This window comes from Triticum dicoccoides, chromosome 5A (genome assembly GCF_002162155.2).
Source record: "Triticum dicoccoides isolate Atlit2015 ecotype Zavitan chromosome 5A, WEW_v2.0, whole genome shotgun sequence".
Taxonomy (NCBI): Eukaryota; Viridiplantae; Streptophyta; class Magnoliopsida; order Poales; family Poaceae; genus Triticum; species Triticum dicoccoides.
In genome coordinates, this window is record NC_041388.1 from 429,296,220 (window position 1) to 429,313,157 (window position 16,938).

The 16,938-nt window shown below is 40.0% G+C and overlaps 1 long non-coding RNA gene and 1 pseudogene across 1 annotated transcript; one reads left to right on the forward strand and one right to left on the reverse strand.

Annotated features, from left to right (window-relative positions):
• Window positions 1-1,374: 1,374 nt before the first annotated feature.
• LOC119297545 lies at window positions 1,375-2,018 on the forward strand. The gene is made up of 2 exons (XR_005145675.1): window positions 1,375-1,526; window positions 1,613-2,018. It is a non-coding gene; the product is annotated as an uncharacterized LOC119297545 (long non-coding RNA).
• A 3,534-nt stretch (window positions 2,019-5,552) lies between these two features.
• LOC119302081 lies at window positions 5,553-16,543 on the reverse strand (annotated as a pseudogene).
• Window positions 16,544-16,938: the final 395 nt, after the last annotated feature.

A 16,938-nucleotide genomic window follows, 5' to 3' on the forward strand; every position in this document is an offset into this window, starting at 1 on the left:
TGTAACTCTCCTACATGCAGAAGATATATAATTACACCAACGAGTATTATTTCAGATAAATTATACAATAAAAAAATCTAAATATACACATATTAGTTATATTCCAATTATTATCCTTCTTTCATTTCAGTTTACAAGTCATACGTGTATACCTAGGTTGCCAATTTTATCATCCTAATATAAGTTATATAACACAAAAATTATAGTGTTTGAAAATAAAACATCTGAAGTTTATATTGATACATTTTTTATAATATATGACTTGTATTAGGTATGTCAAATTGACGACCCTGAAATACACGCACACCCTGTACACTGAGAGAGGGAGTAACACTTTACATCGCTTAAAACAAAAAATGGTTTGTAAGTGCGTTTTCAATCAAAAATTATTATTTTGGTTCTACATTGCAAAAGTTAAATATTGTATGAAAATTGTTTCACATCACCCCACACCCAAAAATAATTCCTTATTTTGTCAGAATTTCAATATCTTCCGAACAATTGTTTTATATTGCACCAGCTCAAAAAAATATATTGTATCAATACGATTTAAGTATTATTAGCTAATATTTTCAAACAATTGTTTTAAATCACCAGACACAAAAATGGTTTGGTTTTCAACAGCCAAGAAGCCATTTTTGAGTATTATTCCAATTCCTAAATCGTGATACATTATACAATTTATATTTTAGAATAATACACATAATAATTATACACCAATGAATAATACTCAAAAAAGGTTTTTGAGAGCTTTTTCTATTTTTTTCAATTCCATATTGCAAAAGTTCTCTTTTTACATCGCCCAAACCCACAATGCTTTGCTTTGTACTAGCTATAGATATCATTTTTATTATTTTATCACATGTGAAGTTCAATATCTTCAAAATAATTAAAAATGCTTTATACCAATACCACAAGAATTATTAGCTGATATCTTTCAAACAATAGTTTTAGATCGCCTCAGACCAAAAATTGTCATACATAATTTTTCAAACTGATATCTTTCAAACAATTATTTTAGATAGCCTCAGACCCAAAAATGCCATAGATAATTTTTCAAGTATTATTTTGGTATGTTATCTTTCAAACAATTGTTTTACATCACCCCAATTCATAAAATAGTTTGTACAGCCCTGCATGTGAAGAGTGGCGATGTAGCTCACGAGCTCGCGCGCTCCCGCTGTATGGTCCAATGGTACATCGGCACGTTTGGTCTGCATTTATGGAGGATGGAAATACTGCCGCGTATACGCGAAAAGAAGAGGGCACATGCGGGGATGGGCCCGCACGACGTGTCGACGGAGAACGCCACTGGCCTGACGCCGGTCGTGAACTCCAAGTACTGGCTGATGCTCAAAAAAAAAACTCCAAGTACTGGCTTTGACGAACGGCGCTTGGGGTAAAAAAAAAAGTAATTCTCAGAGACGCTATTTTCCCCTGGATTCGCGGCCGGAGAGGGTTGTACTCATTGCGATGGCGGAGGCGACGGGGGATGGGTTCGAGTTCTTATCCGATCCGGTTGATAGGTATGCTTGTTGCCCTCGCCTGAATTCCATTCATGGTGGATCTTTCGTAGCATGAATCTCAGGGAGCGTGTTACCCCGTTGGACAGATTCCCTGTGCTGGCGTTGATGGCGGTGACTACGCGCCACCGGCGCAGCCCGCTCCAGATCTGCTGGATATAGCAGGCGAGTCTAGCATTGATGATGTGGGCGACCGGCCGCCGGCACTAAGTAGAACTGAACGGCGTTTGCTCGAGCATGAGCTTGTCGGTGCCGGACTTAGAACAGTGAACAGGCAAGGACGACCGGCAAGGACGATGGATGGTATTGCTTCTGCAAGTTCAAACCATTTCGTTTCAGTTTCTTGATTCTAGACGATGGATGGTATGTATTGCGTCTGCAAGTTCAAACCATTTGGTTTCAGTTTCTTGATTCTAGACGATGGATGGTATTGCGTCTGCAAGTTCAAACCAATTTGTTTCGGTTTCTTGATTCTAGACTTGTCTTTTTGTTGCACAGTAGAGCAGGCCAGACACTATGGGCCTGTTCGTTGTCCCTCCCATTCCGTGACTCCGCTCCCGGAGCAGCCAAAGTAGCAGTTCAAAATCATGGAGCGGGGAACTCTGCGGATCCTTGGATTTGGCGGAGCTGATGGTTTCCCAAACAGCTCCTATATGTGCTTTTCTTTCCTCTCGCGATGTACTCTAGATGATTGTAACTGATTGGTGATGATGAATACAGTCAGCATTTCATCTATTCTCAAAAGAATAAAAATCCAGTTGGCACTGCTAACTCTTCAAACACTACCATCGTGCGTGTTTTCGCTCAGAATCTGTTTGTCAATGGTTTGTGTTAATTCATTCTGCACTGACCTATTGAGCATTTGAATATCATGACGAACTGGTAAATGAATATTTTAATGAGTATGCATACACTTAACTTGAAAACTTCTATTGTTTGTCAGTACATGGTGTTTTCTAGAGCTATAGAACCTTAAAATTACAGCACGAGAGGAGTTTACCCTTGGTACTAGTCAACCGATTATGCATGAAACGGTTTACATCGTGCAAGGCTCGTGTTGCACGGCCGCCTACAGAACGGCCACCATGCATGCATTGGCAGAGTGTGCACATTCAGGGGATACGCAGAGAAGCATGCTGAAACTGTGGAGAAAACATCATGTTGAAGGGAGACACCAATATGGTAACCATCTTTCATCTTCTTTGATCTCAGGTCACCAGTTTGGCGAATTCTTTGGAAGCAAGATTTTTTTGCTGGATGCTTTGCATGGGATCATGCCGCTGAAATCTATCCTTGCAAATAGACACACATCGGTACTGAAGGTCACTGCCCAATCTGTAACTTGGGCGTTGAGGATGTTAAACACTTGCTTTTTGAGTGTACGCCTGCAGTGGAATTATGGAAATTGCATGTTCATACCATCATCTTTGATGTGATGCACGTTGATGGATTGAGTTCGGTAATCATGGAATGTTCCTGGAGCACCTAATGTTACTCTTCCAGAACTGCTGGCCGTCAGTGCATGGTACCTTTGGTGTATTCATCAGCAACGAATTCATAGTGAGACTGTCCCACCTCTAAACAACAGGCGCCTTCCAGAAAATGTATCGCCATGCTGTCAAAACGATGGAAGAAGCCAGACATGGGATTTGTCAAACTCAACGTCGATGCTTCCTTATTATAAGGGATACACATGGAAATCTTGTGCCAGCTTCATGCGAACATATAACTTTGTCTCTGACTATTGCTATGAAAGTTTTGAATTGGCAAATTCTATTAGATGCAACAACGTTCGAGCTGAATCAGACTTGCTGGAGGTTATCAATGCATGCTAGGGTCAGGAAACTTGATGGAACGTATCAGCTGCTATTTTTGCGAGCATCATCGACACTGCAAATTCGATTGGGAATGTCCAATTTAATCATTGTCCAAGGGACTCAAACTCTGGTACATGAGCTAGCGAAGCACTCTATTACGTTTATGGCTACATGTAATTGGGTTGATGAACCTCCTGATTTTATTTTGCCCTATCTCGTGGACAATGTAACTATTCTTTAAGCAATAAAGCGAGACATGACGGCGTTCCCTAAAAAAAGCACCAAGTGTAATTGTTGATGTAAAACCTGTGGCAACATTTTTTTTAGGGAAACTGCGGAAACATTTGTGGTGTGCAGCATTTGGTGGATGAATTCTGTTGTAGCCTTGGTTTCAAAAAAATAATTATGTTGTAGCCTTGTAGCTATCGGACACCGATTAAGTGTTCGCTGGCGGGTTTTTCCGTTATTACTGTAACTATAAGGTCACATTCAGAGTGTTGCAAGTAATGTCTGAAACGGAAATGGCAATCTTTGTATGATATGGTACAGTAGTAATCAAACTTGCTTGCGCTGAGGGTACAGGGTGACTTTTTTTTTTGAGGAAAGGCCATTATGGCTAGCTTGATTGATTAATGCATAAAGATACATCGTCTACGAGCTTGCTCACCAGACAATCTGGAGGCTCGTCGGTTCAACTAGAAGAAAGTTTATTACAATAACTAAAATTAGCTAGCACATGTGCCGCTTGATTTGCTGATCGAAAACAATGCTTAAAGTTGACCTTCCCAATCAAGGTAGAGATGTCCACACATTCCGCGAATATCGCTGCCGCCGCGTCCCACCAAGTACTCTGACCGGAGCAGCAGTTGATCACCGTTAGAGAGTCGGATTCCGCTTCAACTCGCTGGAACCCTAGGCTATTTGCCAAGTTCAGTCCGTCTCTCATCGCCATTGCCTCTGATGTCATTGCGTCCGCTGCATATGGGATAAACTTACATTGAGCTGCAAGGAAAATACCTCGTTCATCTCTAATAATTGCTGCCATAGCTCCAACTCCTTGATCCGCAAAAAAAGGCCGCATCCACATTAAGTTTGATGAACTTTGGGTGGTTCTTCCTTCGATTTGGGAAATCTTTTATCATGTCAATAAACGGGCTCAACCACCCAACAAGTTTGGGGGACTGGCTAGAAAAACCAACGAGTTTGTTTGGTGGCCCAACCACCCAACGTAAATGCTGCCGTGCGTATACCGTCCACGTTGCGTTCGGCATTCCCTAAACGGCGCCCGTTACAGGCATGGGTGCAAACGGGCGCACACCCCCCGCGGCGCACTGGGCTGGCCCATTACGTGTTTTTATTTTGTGTCTTAATCCGCAAAAAAGGGCGCTACCAGGATTCGAACCCTAGTATTCGTTCTTCTTCCTTTTTCCTTTTTTTGTTTACCTATTTAAATTTTTTGTTTTCTTTTTTCTCTTCGTCTTGGCACGATGAATTGGTTCGCAAATACATGAACATTTTCTTCAAATTGATCAACTTTTTTCAAAATCCATGAACTTTTTTAAAAATTTTGATTAACTTCTAGTCAAATTCGATGAACAATTTTTGCAATTTGGTGAACTTTTTTCAATGTTGATGAACTACTTCAGATTTGACGACTTTTTTCCCCAATTTTAATGAATTTATTTTCAAATTCGATGAACTTTTTTCACCTTTTTGTAAACTTTTTTCCAAAACCGATGACTTTTTTGAAAAATCGTGATCTATTTTTCAAAATTGATGAAATTTTTGCAAAAACGGTGAACCTTTTTTGAATTTTGATGAACTTTTCCCAAAATCGATGAACCTTTTTTGAATTTTGATGATTTTTTTTTCAAAATCAATGAACCTTTTTTGAACTTTGATGAACTTTTTCAAAATCAATGAACTACTTTCAAAATCGATGAACCTTTTTTGAATTTTGATGAACTTTTTTCAAATCTGTGAACTTTTTTTTGTCATGATTTGTGAACTATTTTTAAAAATTGATAGACATTTATCTCAAAATCGTGAACTCTTTTTCAAAATCGATTTTTTTAAAAACAGATGAACTTTCCTGTGATTCATGGACTTTTCCCAAAATGTTTTCAAAAAAAATAAAAAACAAAGCGAATTGCGCAACTACAAATGTGCTTATATAAGTTCGCCCTGGATTTGCTCATTAGCGCAAAGTAGGTGAGGTGGTAAACAAACTGTTCTCTGTCCTTATGGCGCGAGTTCGGTCCATGAGGAGAACCATTTTTGCGGTTGTTTTTTTTCGCTTTTTTCTGGCTACCCCTTCGGGCGCCAGTACCAGAAACCAGCGCTGAGAGCGCCGGTTAGGAGCTCCCGTTGCGTTCCGTTAGCCTGCAGGTCGGTACATGACTTTGTGTCCGTCAAGTGCCAAACAAACGTCCAATGTTGATGCGGGTCCGCCCCTGTACTATATGGGCCGGATAGTTCATTCTGGACAACGTATACACTCGATAATACCTTCAGTGGCCTCGATCCTAATGCGACGGATGCCTAGCGATTCCGTGAGCAGGTGTGCTCGTTCGCTCCTATGAATATCCGCCTGCATGTGGACCTTTTGCTCACCAGATATTACTGTTGAATATCTGCAGAAGAAAAGGAAGATTACCATAGAATTTTCTTGACATAATAAAAGAAAAAATACCCTGGCTGATATCTTATCAAAGAAATAATAATTTTGAAGGAAGATGGTCAATATTTTGATGCAAGTTTCTTTAAGAACTCTGCCTTGTAATTTCAAATAAATCAAGCATTAGAATGCAGACGGTTGGCACAACCCAATTCTAATAATTCCAGAAAGTATGCAGCCCAGTATTTCAATTTTCTCATTAAAAATAAGCACTAGCTCACGACGCCTTCCAACATTTTGAAGCAGCAACAGTATGGAATAGAGTTGAAAGCAAATTCGACTAGTGCAACAGTCAAACCAAGGTCACAGACAGCACACGTCATATTAAGACCATTTAAGTCACAAACTTGGCTCCTTAAATTTGACCTCTACGTTGCTCACGTAAAGTTTCTCGTTCCACTCCTAGCTTTTATTCCTCCAGTAGAATCTAACGGAAGATAGATGGGTAACGTAGAAAAGTTTAAACAACACAAGCGCAAAGTTTAATGTGGAGAGAGCAAGGTCCCTACTTATGGCAGCCCGAATGCAATCTAAACTCCTTTAATTTTTGTATACAAGGCCACTTCATTTTTCATGTCAAACTTTGACTTGTAATTTTGGTCAACAAAATATGGGATATACGTCATCAAAATTATATCAAAAGTTCTTTGAAAATGTGCATTAATGGCATGCTTTTTGTGGCATATAACTCACAATTCGTTGATAAAATTAATGGTCAAAGTTCGACATAAAATATGAAGTGGGCTTGTATACAGAAATGGAGGGAGTATCAGTTTAGCACCATCCGAATGTTATGTTAGTCAGCATTAAATTGGCAGACTTATTTAGGGCCAAATCAAATTTTATTTGTAGACAAACAGTTGGGTTTCCAACTTATAGTTAACAGAAAAGTTTTCAACGAAATGCTTCTACCCTATAAATTGTATGCTATACTACATCGTAATGACCAAATAGGGTTGATAAAAAATGTACCTGCATAGCTTCCTTGAGTTCTTTTGCTTCATCATTGCTACTGAAATGGTCACGGACAGGCTTGAAACAGAAAAAATGAAAATCAGAGTTAAGTGTTATTATGATAAAAACAAATATTTGAATGTATAATTAATAACTACTAAAATGCTCCAATAATTCTAGAATATAAAGCACATTTTGTTGATCACATAAGCAAGGTAAAAAGAACAACCTTCCCTCAACAATTAGGACTAATCACTTAAACTCACAGACATGCATAAATGCAATGTGTCATCGTTCACATTAATGAGGGGAGTTGATTCATATGGCCGTATTGGATGAAGATCAGTAAATATTTCTTTCATACTTCATAAAATAAAACCTATCACCAAAAACTATATAGATATAATACTAGAATAAAATGGCTCTAGTTTAAATAACATGGCTCTAGCTTGTCATCTACCACAAAATTCCACGTCAATTTTGGACAGCCCTTACATTATGTTGAACAAGAACACAAGGGCCGTTAGAAGGTCCTTAGGCATAGCTGAGAAAAATCACTGGAACAGCTGGTAACTGCTCTCCAATTGATACTAACAGGGCAGAAGTATCTATTAGTGGGCATGGTTGGTGGATACCATCAGCTTTTAGGGCAATCCAAAATTAGTACATAGAGAACATGTGAAAGTAGGGTCAAACTGTTTTTCAGATGAGTTACCGGAACTTGCTGGTTTTTTAGAGGTTTGCTTGCTTGGAGATGGGTCAGAGCTTATAGGATAAGAGAGTTGGTTATAAAAAGCCTAACCAGATATGGTCAAATTCTAATGCAAGGATAAGAGAGAAGATGTTCTGAGAGAGAAGACAGAAAAGGTTTCTTTCTTTTGTTTTTGTGCCAACCAGAGACACCATCAAATAAAACCTTTGATTTCTTCCGCTTTATGAAATTTCATGCATTTTCCGCATGCAATACCTTCAGGCTCTAATTCATAAGGAATTGAGTCAAACATATATATCCAGCTGGTTAAAAAGCTCAACCAGAAATGGCCATAATCAGATTCTAACGTAAGTTGTAGGCCAAAAAGGTTTCTTCCTCTGGTTTTTGTGCTGACCAGGAACACCGTCAAATAAAGCCTTTTGTTTCTTCCGTTTTATAAATTTTCATGCATTTTGTCCTTGTACCATTCTTCAGGCTCTCTAAGAACGAAACAAGTCAAACCTTTATATCTAGTCGATGATTAGGTGACATGGGGAGGACATGCACAATACTAACTTGTACTAATGTCTAGCACAAATTATACAAGGAAGGCGCCAAATAAAGGTCCAATTGTCATCCAACGAACGAAACGAACCTAGAAAAGGGGCACAAATGAACAATACCACTAGGCTTCTAGGTTAATACTATTTGATTTAATATTGAGACATTGTGTCAATCATACGCAAAATCTTTTGATCGATACATCCATTGATATCAACGGAACTTTCAAAATCAATCAGAGAAATGACAAAACATACATAGAATAAGAATCACTGCAAGTTAGAAGACAGATAAAGAAATTTACCTGCAACATCATATTTATTGCCTTGACAAGCGCCTGCTTCACATCAATTGGATGCAAAGCGCCACTTTCATAATCAGCAGCAAGCTCTTCCATGCACATGAACGTCCTGCATAGAAGTTATCATCAACCAAATCTACATGATAATATATTGAAAGCCTTCCTAGAAATACATAATTGCAATGACTGAATGATATAAGTGTACATTCCACTGGTTTATTACATAAATTCAACGGGAAACAAGAAGAAATGTAACTTGGCAGCCCAACTTACTTTATACCACTGTTCTCTCCAGTCCGCAGCACCTCAAATTTTCCAAACCAAGGTAAGATAATATACTTTATGTACTCCAAACACGGATTACATTTTGCATTTTTAAGAGGGCAGAAAGCATCCTCTATTTTTGAACAGACTTCTTCCTGCAATAAACAAAAGGCAACTGTTGACATTCTAGACAACATTAAACACAAAAAAAAGATGGTATTGACAGCAAATCAGCAATCAAAACTACATGTCTAACAATAAATAAAAGAATTCCTATCACATCTAGGCTGAAGTTATAGAATCCAAATATCACCGGTTAACTATGTTGGACCTTTATCTTGCAAACGTAATTCTGCAAGAACTCATCTTCACTACTCCACTTAAATGAGTCATAAATCATCCTACAGATACCATTGGTACTAAAAATCATCTAGCGATGTGCTAGGATTTAAAACATCCTACAGATACATTGGTCTAAAAAATCAAATAGCATTGTGCTACAACTAAAAAGCAATGTCTAGCAATATTAATAGTACACGAAGATTTGCAAGGACATTTGACCCCCACAACTTCACAACTCATATGCAACTAGACCAATAAACAAGGACCTTTGTGAATATCAGAGCTCAGACCTCACAGTCTTCCATGAAGATGGTCCATCTTGTATCGTTACAACCCCCAAATCCAGGATGCTCTAACAAATTTGGTAGCACATCTGTATTTTAAGTTAAGGGTACATGTATGTGTACGCAAATGTATTGTAAAAAATATGGAAAATAAGAGAGCAAATATAACACAATTATAAAGATACTGTTAAAGAAAGCAATTGGTATAGTTTCCCTCTCGATGTGCTTGCAGTACTGCCTAGCTAATATGTGCCCCCCATGCTGATCCAAGTTCAAAAGCCAAACGTCCGCCTGCAGTTAGAAAGGTTTTTATACACCCGCAAAAAGAAAGATTCTTATGCAAGCATTCCAGATAAAACATAGAAGTACTGTATTTTAAGTTGAGATACTTTATCTATATTAAAACCCAAAGCAAACGACACCAACTTTAGCCTTCATCCTGCAAGTAAACAAACGAACCTATGCACGCAAGAAGGCATATTTAGATGCAAGTTCAAACATGCTCCCACTAGATAACCTAAGCAACACATGACCTTGCAAAGATATGCTTTGTGTCAATATAACCATTACAAGTCGGATCATATTGAGACACTAGTATTCCAGGTTTGTTAGAGACAATTGAGGCTCAGTGCATATTTGGCTTCTAGTATTTTTGATAAAATTAGCATAACCATAGGCAGAGGCCAGTAGAGAATAGAAGAAAATGTTCTGGGAGCCCAGCAAGCAACAACTTTATGAAGTACTCTAACCTAGCAGACATACAAGGTCTTAAAAGATATGATGTCAATTTAACTATTTAACGTCACAACATAAAGACACCAGTATTACAGATTTGTTTATGCATTATTTTTGGCAAAATTAGCTTAACCATAGGCAGAGGACTTGTGTAAAAACATCCATAGAGCAAGGTCAGTTTTCTCAATATGATTTTTTGGGTAAATATATTTAGCGACTCAAAACACCTCTAAGCACACATTTATTTATTCATGATAAGAATCTCTGACTAATGTCTACAAATTTATTTAAGAGACCATATGGCGCCTCAAAACAAATCATCCTTAGAAATAATTCAATTATCCTGAAGCAGTTGTAAGCCTTTCCCTGCAGTGTATATTCGGCTCATGGGTTTAATCATCCTTTAGAATCTTAGAAACAATTCGATTCTCCTGAACCAGTTTAAAGTAACAGCTAATTCATCCTCACCAATCCAGGATGAAGAAACACTCCAGCATCAAGGACTTTTAAATTGAATCAAGAAAGCAGAACGGCCCAAAACAGAGCAGGCCAAATTTAGCAGCCTCACAGGGAGCGATAACTCAAAAGACCGGCTGGGGCGAGAGAAGCAGCAGGATGACGGAGGAGGGGCCGGGCAGGAGCAGAAATGTCTTCGCGCCTTGTACAGGGGAAAGGGCCCTCTTTGAACCCACAGGAGAAGGGGCTCAGGGCAATATTTTGGTGCCTCCCTAAAATAGGGGTTGTGATTGGATCCCAAGAGTATGTTTTTATTCTTCGGCCCCAATAAACTGTAATCCCTGCTGGTGATGGCTCTAAGAGAGGCAACTTGTAAAGCACCTCGAGTGCAACTATGTGTCTTAGTTAACTGGGCAAAAGCATCAGCAGAAGAACAAGAACAACACCTCTATCATAAACATTAATGCAATCGTCTCAACCACCAATACAAGACGCTTAGATCATCTTTACCAAACTCCACCAGTTTAGACAGGTACAGCTGAGGTCACATGTTACACATCCTAATCCATGGCGACACGGTTATTAGAAATTATAAAATTCTCGATGGTAAGTTTTATCAGAAATACCATTAGTAAATTCTTGACATTCATACAACATAGGGAACTGGATAACATGGAACATGAGTATGCTGGCGGGCTGCCCAACTTTTGCTGTTCTCCATCCATAAGCTGGACAGCAGTTGTTTTTAAAGATTCAACTAAAATATTGTTGCACGCTTGATGCTGTTCTAGCTGCCAAGTACTTAGTGCAGTTTCAGCATACAGATCCAATCATGTTGGTCTATAGTTCTATATACTTTGCTTTTGCTTGCCAATCTTTCTTATATACTCCCTCTGTCCCATAATATAAGAACGTTTTTTACACTACTATAGTGTCAAAAACATTCTTATATTATGGGGCGGAGGGAGTATTTCTTATGGAGACAGACACATGATTATTTGGTCTTTGTTCTAACAATTCAGATATCCAAGTACTTGAGGTCTTGGTTGTTACTTCCAATGCAATCAGGCCAAGCTAACAAAAATCAACAGCAACAGAAAAAATTAAAATACAGACCTTCTGCAATAATATACCAGCGCTCTGCAAGCAAGGATTAGCTATTTCAGCAGCTGAAAATTCTCTGGACATATAAGGATCAATACTTCCTTGACAACGCCTGCTTAGTACACAAAAAAAAGGAACTAGCATGTGAAAACATAAACTTAAACCATTCAATAATATGAACGTAAAGATACCTTGGATCTTTTGATGCATAAACACGAAGCCAACTCTTTATTCTGCTCAGATCGCTTTTTCTTGCAATATCCATTGCAAGTGACCAGTATTCATCTGTTTTGCAACTTATTTTATCCGACAACTGCACGACCTCAACCCCACCAAGGTTCATGCCAATTGCTTTCCAAACCTCAATATTATACCGGCCAATAGTCTGAATATTACTTAGATCACTACCAACCTTCATCGTGATCTGATGGTTCATTCGAGCAAACCAATCTGCCATCAATAGTTTAACTTCGAAACCAGCTTTAACCATCTTATTAACATTACTTGTCATTGAGATCCCCTGTGCACAACAAGGATAGTTACACGCAAATTTATCGTAAACATCATATATAAGCTCCAAAATGCTCTCATGAACAACTACATCATTGACAATAAAGCATACATATATCATCTCACATACATATCGTTAAAGTGTAAAACAGAGGTAGTGGCAAAACAATGGACTGAGTAGTGCATGGACTGAACAAAGGAAAGAGTAGGGGAAAATACTAAAAAGCAACCATGAAGAACAAAGGGCGTGATCAGCACAAAATCCATGAGTCCTAAAGGCCAATATTAAGTTGGACTCATTAAAAGAGTACATTCAATATGATATACAAAAAGGAAGAGTAATATAGTAGAGACATATCCTGAATGTGACTACTAGACCCCATTTTTCATGAAAATAAAGATATGAATGACAGTAACACAGGTTTCTTTTTGGTAAGTCTGAGATTGAAGATATGATAAATGGTTGCCAGCAGGTATCATTTGAATTCACATGATTGTTTCAGCGGATATAATTGAGCATGAACGATATTATCATGGCAAAGATTTTGCCAAAACAATAGTATTGCAAGATTGTTGGCACCTGACATCATCTTAACTCTAGATATTTAAATGTTCATACATCAGTGCCAGATTTTAGATTCCTGCAAGATTTTAAAGTGAACAACATCTATTAACAGCTCTAGTGATTACAAATACACACACCCACCCCACCCACACACCCACATATATACATATTGATTCACATACCTGGGTTATATGCATTCAGGGGGAGGGATCACACCAAACATAACAAACAGGGACAGGTATCTTCTTCAACAGCACACTGAGCTCATATTCACTGACACAATCCCCAGTGCTCCTCAGTGTGGCCAACTTTTGATCAAAGCTTCCACAAACAGTACCAGTTGGTTCAAACATACAGGCTGACGGAACGCCCCTGTTTTCAACCAATACACAGAACAGAAAACATACAAAGATTACAATTGTTTCCCCTTCTAGGGCATCTTTAATTCAAATGATTTTTATAGGAATTCTAGAGGGTTGGAATACTTAGGATTTTTCCTGTGATTGTCGTTTGATTTGTGGGATGGAATCATACAGGATTTTTTTTCCCAAGGATTCTTTTGTGATACATTCCTATGATGCAATCAAACAAGCCAAAATCCTGTGGGGTTCATATGGTCATGACACTATGATCCTATGGTTTCTGTTCCAGCATTTATGGATTCATGTGATTCAAAGAGCCCCCTATTGTTTTTTAGGGATTTGATTATCTGGTGGTCCAAACAATATTAACCACTCATTCATTCTCATGTGATTATATAGTATTATTAAATGGTCAATATGAGGGTAATAATGACTAAGTACAGATCATAAAATACCCCCTCCATTCCCGTGAAAAGCTTTCTTCCAAAATTTCCCCTCGGTCCAACCTGCCAGGCTAGTTTAATACCCCTGCAGGCCAAGGGCGTATGCCACGCTTATTTTAATGTCATGCATGCCAAGGGTGCATGCCACGCTTATTTTAATGCCATGCATGCCACCCTAGTTTGACTTACCAATGATTGATAAATTAGCTGGTGCGCTGTGGGCGTTGATTGGTGCATGCAATTCATGATTAGTGGGAAATGGAGATATTAACTGAAAAGTTGGAAAGAAGGATGTGTTTGATTGCGACCAAAGTGAACCCTAGCATATTTTTGGTTGTGAGCACAACACTGGCTTTTGCTTGGATAAAACTCCACTACCAACTCTAGTCTGTTTTATCAAGCCAATGTTGGCCAATCTATTGGCAAGCAAAACCTCAAAAAAATTGGCTAGCCAACTTTGTTGTCATGGCAACCTTTAGCACAAACTAAACATACCGCAAAACGTTACGAGATTTAGATTAATTGAATATAGTGTAAATTCAAGACATATTACAGCTCTAACCATGTTTCATCTGGTGATCAATCCACGAATGCCAATAAAAAATAAATAGACACTAGAAGGAAGTACATGCTCTCTTCATGGGAAGAGAGGGAGTAGTGCATAATTGTGTAAACAACAGGTGTGGCATAATTGAATGCTCTCTACAAAACAATTTTAGCCGTACAACAATTTACCATTTTCACTCAAAGCAAGAGTTTATTGTAAAAAAAATGGAAACGATACTACCAAACAAAGTCTATATTAATGAAAACTCTAATGTTCCTAAATTTTATGGACTTTCCCAATATCGACGATTCCTAAGATAATAGCTATTATTATTTTAAGTTACCTATTGTTTGAAGTTAGCCGCCACGGTGTCGGGGGTTCGAATCCCTCCTTGCCCACAACCTTCCAAAGAGGAAAGGGCCTTTACTTTCCCCCTGAGGGTAGGAAAATCATGATCGAGATAGCGGACGTAAAGCTATTGAATTTAGGTATGCTCTTTCCTTTTGTCGAAGTGGAATCGTAGAACAGAATGACTATGGATCTATAATGATTCAGCAAATTAGGTCCATTAAGGTTTTATTAGTTTATTACTCGAAACTAAATCAAGGATTTTCAGATACTTCCTTCGTGGAATAAGATATTGGATCCTCGAGTGATCTCTTTTTCTTGTTGCTTCATAAGGTTGAATCGAATAGATTCAATTCGCGTTATAAGAGTAAAATTCCGCGGGTCCTTTCCGCTCTAATAATCAGATAAAGGGGGGTAAGGACCCGCTAAGCTCCTACTTTTTCATGTTTACAATCTGGTCCCCAAGGTTTTTGAGTCGCCGACTAATCGCCAATTAGTCACCGACTAATCGCCTAGTCGTCGCGCCGTGACTGGCTTGCGCGGGCGACTTGGCTCGCAGAGCGAGTCGCCCGACTCGCTGGCTCAACAGCGATTTTCTGCGATTAATCACTGCAATTAGTCGATTAATTGACTTGCTGGCTCGACAGAGAGAGGGAAAGGGAGGGAGCTCGGGAGGAGAGGAAGCCATGGCGCTCGCGGCCGTGACCTAGGAACCGCCGCCGCAGCTCGCCGGCGACGCACCCCCTTCAGATCGACGGCGACTGGACCTCCGCGGCGACGGCCGTGACCTCGAGCGAGGCTGCGGCGGCACAGACTAAGGCGGGGGAGGAGGAGATGAAGCTGCAAGCGGGTGAGGCTGGGGAGGAGGCGGGGGAGGGAGAGGAGGCGGGGAAGGGAGAGGAGGCGCCGCCTCTCCTCGCCGGCGGCGCAGAGGAAGAAGTTCGAGGGGAGAGGCGCAGATGAAGGAGTGTGGGCTGGCAGCGCTAGGTTTAGCGAGTGGATGAGGGCCGGGAGTGGTTAGCTGGGCCGTGCTGGGCCTGTTCGGCCTGATAACTTTGCTTATCTGGCATTAATGGGCTATGCAAAGGAGGGAAACAGGTGCGGGAGTGCACTGTACTGCCATGGCGACTTGGAGCGATTAGTCTAGGCAAGTCACTGACTCAAGCCAGCAAGCCACTAGCTGCAGCCTTGGCGACTTGGCTTAACTCGGCGACTCAAAAACCTTGCTGGTCCCTCCGATTACTATAGAGATGAACCCAATCCAGAATATGAACCATAAAATAAAACACCTACTAAACCAATCACAGCAATACCAGCTACAGTACCTATCAGCCAAAGTTAAGACTTACGAAAATTGCTTCTGTTTTTCTATTATTAAAATTATTTTTCATATACAATTCAACGGAAGCAGTTTTCGTAAGTCTTTTAACTTTATTGAAATCCCTAAAAAGGCTTATATCTAGGAACAGAGGGAGTAGTATATACTACTAAATCGTACATAACTGCACAATTTGCAAAAAAAAACTATCAGGAAAACACGCTGTTTATGAAAAAAAATTGTCAGGAAATTATTACTTGTGAAGCCCCTCGAAAACATTGCTTCAGTAATCTAATCGGAGAGGATTCCGAATCCCTCATAGGCTACTGACAAGTAAAGCTATTGCTGCGACACATGAAGAAGTGTGACAAATAAAATTTACCTGCTATGCTCTTGGGGAAAACCATCAGGTGAGACTGGATGACCATGTAGCTGGTGAGCCTGATGATTCCTATCGAACTGCAAAAGGGTACCAAACGCGCGGTGTAAGGCCTGCACGGAGAGATCTGCCGAGAAACTGCTCTTGTAACCACCAAATGCCCTCGACAACATTGTTAAGACCTCCGCAAGGGCCAAACCCGGAGACAACAGTCGAATCTGGCGCCGCCCCTAGATCAGCATGCGTTCAGTCGCCGCCGTCGAGGAGCTATGAAGGTTTTTCGCTATGGGGAGGAATGGTTAGGGTTAGAGAGGAGGCTAGGGTTGTGTGGTCAGACTGGGAAAGCGAATTCCAGCCCAATTGCCCGCTAAGACGCCTACATGGGGTGGCCCGGGTACCCCTAAAAAAATATGGGGTGGCCCAGGTAGCCCCCTCTCGTTCGTTAGCCTGCTCAGCTGGCTGGTTCTCCCACGCTGCTCCGCTCGACTATCTTCTTTTTTTCTTTTTTTCTTTTCACTTGTCCCTATGAAAATATAAATAGCCCTTGCAAAAAGAATTGAAAATATTAAATACGGGATAAGTCTGTCGGGTTCACCACCGCGTCCTTTTTAATAATGGAACCTGCAGTTCTGATGATTAGGTCGACACGAACCGGTACGAGCATGAGAAAAGAAGAAGAAGAATGTACACATGACCATGCCTCCCGATCCCCTTGCAGCGGACATCGCCGCCCGACAACGGAGTCACGGTCGCCGGC